This window comes from Triticum aestivum, chromosome 7B, assembly GCF_018294505.1.
Source record: "Triticum aestivum cultivar Chinese Spring chromosome 7B, IWGSC CS RefSeq v2.1, whole genome shotgun sequence".
In the NCBI taxonomy this organism is placed as follows: Eukaryota; Viridiplantae; Streptophyta; class Magnoliopsida; order Poales; family Poaceae; genus Triticum; species Triticum aestivum.
The window spans coordinates 597,427,615-597,433,489 of record NC_057813.1 but is presented as its reverse complement, the minus strand read 5'-3'; the positions used below and the strand labels follow the sequence as shown (position 1 = coordinate 597,433,489).

Below are 5,875 nucleotides of genomic sequence, written 5' to 3'. Positions count from 1 at the left end.
TTGGGGTGTGCCAGCCCAGGCAGTAGTGCAACGCACTAGGCAACACATGATTAACCCAATTGCAAGCCATTGTGGTGGTCCCTCCCTCATAAAAAATAAATTTAATATCATTGTGGGCACATGGCCCACATATCAGATATAGAACAAATACTACACTTGATCTTAGCCAAAAGGCCAAGAAAGGTATGAGTTGAAATGCTGGCCTGCCCCTCTACTTGTATCCTCCTTGCCCTCCCGCCCCTCTTCGCCGAGCGAGGTGGGACTAAATGAGCTGCGGTGCCGAGTGCGGAAGGTGCAGTGCCACCGAGCCAGCCTCCTGCGTGGGCTTAAACAAAAAAGGCCCTTCTGCCGAGGCCTGTGTTACCGGCCTGATTAGCGACTGGCAGCCCTCAATTTTTCCTTTTTTAAAGAAAAAAGAAAGATTAGCGCCCGGCTGCTGGCTCGCTGTTCTCACAGGGGAGGCCAGGTTATTTCGCTCCTTTTGTTGTTCCATTCAAGTGTGTTCTGAACTCTGAAGCCTGACGATGCATGCATGGCCGAGGCGCTGCACGGTGCGATCGGGAAACTCCAGCCAGAGGCAGAGTCAGGCAGCCGTCGGTTCATGCTTCTTGCGCATTCGCTTGCAGGATGTAGGTCGCTCCGCCCAAAAACTAGACGTTGCAATGCAATCTTGTACTGAGTACGTGTACGTACGTGATATATATCGGCATGGCCACGTACAGTGCATGTGAAGATGGCATCAAGGAATATGGTAATGCTATATATACTCCAAAAGGGCGGTGCTAGGAGGCGCACGGGCATGTCAATGCGGCTCGATGGCTCGAGACGGAACGGAAGGGCGGCTTGATGGTGTGTGTGTGTGTATATGTGTTGCGAATCTGGTACCCAACGGGTGTGCAGTGGCGCACGTGGAGCGCAATCAGTGCATCTGGTGCATGGTTGCAACCTAGAACCATGGCGGTTCTTGGTCTCGCCCAGCAGTCCTCTGCTCTAGCCAGCATGATGCTCGACAGGGTACGGCGGCTCGTCATGAAGTTTGGCCGCTAGTGGTCCCTGCGGTGCGCGGCTGGCTGCGGTGACTATATGTGCTTCTTCGAAAACAGACTAATTAGATGGTGATAGTAGTTGGTGGGCTTGTCGCCGCCGATGCATGTTCATGTGCGGTTGAAGCTGTGTTGGGAGCTCGGGTGAAAAGCATGTCTCGGCTTTCGGCCTGTGACTAGCGATGGCGATGGTTGTGGCCATCATTGACCTTCTTGGAGGCATCGGTGCATTGTTGTCGCACCCCTCCCGCATGGATCCGGATGCCGCTACAGCTCTAGGGGAAACTTGTTGGTGCAATAATTTGCCTCCTTGTGTTTTGTAGATTGTTGTCATAAACAGTGTGAGACTAATGTGTTTCTTAGTGCACAGAAAGTGAGTTCTTGGAGTCATGTGGAGTTTGGAATAAACTCTGGAGATAATGTACTGCAAGGCTGCGAAGATTATCACCGAAGATTATGTGTGACAGAAGTGACACCAATAAAATTGTTGACGCAAAGCAATTGTTTGGTGCACATCTGATAAATTTGGCTGCTGGTGAGAAGTTTGGAGACGGAGAGAAGACATAGTATTTTCTTTTGTTGTTCTTCTTCTCTTTTCTTAAGTCACAGGACCATCATACCATTAGTAGGGGTGTAGTGTTTGAAATTATGTTTCTCTGATGCTAAACTAAAACCTATGACTATGAGAAGCGAGAGAAATCTCTTTGTGTTTCGAATACATACTTGCCAGCAAGAGAGGCAACTCTTCCTCGCTTCGAGAGATTTGATTCGGACCAATGAGTTAGCATTACTTGTTCCTCAAGTAATGTTACTGTTGTGCTAAAAATCCGACCGTTGGATATGTGTCGGTTGGGCATTGGCTAGCCATCGTCTCCAAAATGATCTTTCCCCCCTTGAGAAGACCACGTCTATGAATAGGCACCCGCTTCCAACGTGGACCGCTGGCTGCTCCATATGATTCCGAGAAGATTGTGTGAGCACCCTCTCCCAAGAGATTTGAGTTTAAAATCCACCGAGAGAAAAACCCATGAGTCAAAAAATTAGATAGTGGTTTAGTATCACTAGAATCTAAGTCAAGTACTTTCCGCCTATTACTCTTGAGAGCTGCCAACTCTCTAGACGACTAGGTGTCAAATTCTTCAGTGACCAAGAGTAATTGTGGTTCACGAAGAAGAAGTCTGTGAAGGTTTGAGAATCGGCATTGGTTGACGAATCAGTTATCGAGGATAATAAGGCGAAGAGAGTTTATATTCTGTGTTTAACCACAAGTCCCTCCAACCACACGTAGCTCTTTTGCAGAAGAGTAAACTGGTCGAACAAATACCATGTCGCTATCGAGCATCACCGGTTACTTCTGTACCCTATTTACCTTCAGCTCTTCTAAATGCTATAGCGCGCTATTTAAAATATTTGTTCACATGCATGTTTGGACTAAAGACCCTTAGCACAAGACCTCTTCTAAACGCTATAGCATGCTATAACGGAGCTATATTGCGCTATTTAAAACCATGGTTGTTCCCTGCACATTTTGAACAGGGAGGCGCTAGGCCGGAATATGGAAGGGGCATAGGCCTAATTAACCATAGGCTTCAGACTTTTCTTCCAGAGAAGCAGCATTTTACAATATGCAGCCCAGTTTGTGGGATGAAATCGAATCAGACGGCCAAAAAGGTTTGAACATCAAGATTTAATGGCTGAAATCACTAATTACGTGAGAGGCCCCAAAGTGGTTCAGTTTTACTGTCTTAAAAATGATCACACCCATCATGAAAAGAGACAGTTTAATGGACGTTTGCCTAGATGGCAACACACAAGATGGCAAAGGGTGCACCGACCCCTAGTCTTTGTTATACTCCCTCCGTTTTTAAATATAAGACCTTAGACTAATATGTAAGTATTATATACATAACAAAATGAGTGAATCTACACTCTAAAATATATCTATATACATTCGTATGTAGTCTGTATTGAAACCTGTAAAAGTCCTTATATTTAGAAACGGTTTAACTATGATGATGTGTGGGCAGCACTAGGAATCAGACTACTGCTAATTGCTTCCCATCAGACCAGTAGAAGACTGTAGGATTAGAATCATGGTTGCCGTCCGATCTGCTAGTATCCCACGCATGGTTTGTTTGATAGCAAGTGTTTCCCAAGCTAATAACTGTGCACAGCCTTGCGTGATTAGAGGATACTAATAATTGTCCACAGATCACGTGATTGGTGAACTAATCCATTATTTTAGGAAGCAAAACAAATCTTAGGAACCTAATTCTGGATTTGGACGGAAATAATCAATCTGGTGAAATAAGCTTCCGCGCCATGAAGTTTGTTTCCTTATGAGGCAAACTTTGTACCCACTGTACAAAAATTGCTTCCAATGCAAATAAAAATTCTTTTTACACCAAAAAAAAATCTTTCTATTCATTTGCAATGCACCAAAACCATGCTTCCGTCGACTAATTTTTCTGTGTCCACATCAACTAAAAATTAACATGCTTCATTGGTTCGTATAACATGTTTCCAACGATGTATATATTTGCTTCCTTGTCATGACGGAAATCATAGTGCTTCATCGTAATATTTTGTTTCGAACGACCTAAATATTTGCTTCATTCTGGTCGCCAAAATTTTGCTTCCACATCAACATAAATTACATGCTTCATATCATATGTTACGTCTTCACAATAATATTTGCTTCACTCCGCTATCCGCGTGCACTAGTACAGAACCGGCCTTTAGTGCCGGTTCGTGACGGGCTTTAGTGCCGGTTCGCCAACCGGCACTAAAGAGTGGGGACTAAAGGTCCCATCCCTTTAGTACCGGGTCGTCACGAACCGGCGCTAAAGTGCCACCACGTGGCACGAGCCAGGCCCGTTTGCGTGTAGGGCATTAGTTGGGTGTTTTTTTAATTTTTCTTTAATTTTGTGTTTTCAATTAAATTTAGTGATTGTTTTACATTATAATGAGTTGTTAAATCATTAGGTGAAAGTACCGCGGATTAGTTTCGACTGGATGCATTTATTGGATATCTCTAGCTAGCTACTAGCTAGCTAACTAAGTGATCAAGTATATGCCATATCCATATTATACTTGATCAACTATACGGATATGGCATATACTTGATCACTTAGGTAACGTAGGAAAAATATCATCACCAGCACTACTAGCTTAAAGAAGAAACATTCACTTGTACCAGAAGCAAAAATATCATCGAGTTCAACATGCATGATTGTCATGATATTATAAGCGTTCATATATAACACCACAAAAGAAAATCACTTAAGTTCGAAACGAAGAACACGGACATCGAGTACTAATTAAGAGCAGCATGAAGAACTAGCTAAAGCTCTCCTGCTAGCTACTCTCTCTCTGGTAAAATAGCATAGAACATGTATAGCTCTCTTGATTGATCATACTGGAGCATGCAGATGAACCTGTCTCCTAATCGTGGGCTGCGCTTCTCATTGCTGCCCCCTAATACTTCTCTGCGATCATTAACAATTTTCCTCCAATCTTTCACTATTAAGCATTCATCGCTTCTAGAAATCCTGAATGCATTCATGTGAAATGCAGGATATCTTGGTCGTAAGCTAACAATTGACATCTGACCTTTAGTCTCGATACCCTGAGGCACAACTATCATCGGGAGTCCCTGTTGAAGAACATCGTATAGTACTTAATTAATATACTTAGTAATGAAAGTTTAGCAAAAAAATTATGTATGCAAAATATGCATTGAGGGCAAATAGTAAATATCTTACCATCATTCCTAAATAGATGTGACCGTAGTTCAATACCATCACTATTGGTCGCACGTTTTGAGTACTAACATTTCTAAGTGCAGGAAGAAAATTTGTCTTTACAGTATGAAGATCCTCAAGCCATGAAACATAATGACTTATCTCCTCGCAGTTTAGTTCAGCTCCGAGACAGTAGTAGGTCATGTCTACCAAGCGCCGGACATGTTTGGTTGAATGGAGATAAGCTGTCAATAGAAATTAGTTGTCAGTTATTTTTGAATAAGCAATATCAAAGACAAAAATATAGTTCAGAAAAACTCACATAATGGTAGAACTGGAGGCGTCTGCACATCGACCTATATGTCTCTATTACTTTCAATATCATCTTCCGGACGAATATCAAAGGTAATAACCATACCAGGCTCAAATGCATAAGCCTTGCATAGTGCTTGCCAACTTTTGCATTCAAAATAGGTGTACGTGTGTGCATTGTATACTTTGACGTTGAAAGTATAACCATCATGCTCAGTTTTCATGTAAGCTCTCTTTACCTCCATAGTTTCCATATCTTTGAAACATATCTTATTCAAGACAAAAATTCTTGCATGGCAGGGAATGCGCTAGTAGAATAGTGAAAATTAAAAATTATAAGTAAGGCAAATAAAGCATATATAAGTCATGCTTAATTACGAAAACAGACTTGTCGTTGTGACTTACTGTATCGAATTCGAGGGTCTCATCCAGCTTGATGCTGAATCGCCTACCATCAACAAGAAAATTTCTGTCGCACTGGCCGCGCTGGTCTTCACAGTATTCACACATAATGAAATTTTTTCCGTCGTCAGACGACATTTCCTATGTTCATATTAGGCGAAACATTATACACTTACTAATTCAATTAATTCAACTACTTCTATTAATTCAACTAAGCATTTACTAAAAATAAACTAGTTATATTAATTCAATTAGTTCAACTAAGTATTTAATAAAAATAAACTAGTTCTACATATTAATTCAACTAGTTCAACTAAACATTTACTAAAAATAAACTAGTTCAAACTAAGCATTTACTAAAAATAAACTAGTTCT

At 41.8% G+C, this 5,875-nt stretch overlaps 1 non-coding gene across 1 annotated transcript; it reads right to left on the bottom strand.

Moving 5' to 3' along the window:
- Positions 1-187, bottom strand: LOC123163270 (U2 spliceosomal RNA). The gene has a single exon (XR_006481827.1). It is a non-coding gene; the product is annotated as a U2 spliceosomal RNA (small nuclear RNA).
- Positions 188-5,875: the final 5,688 nt, after the last annotated feature.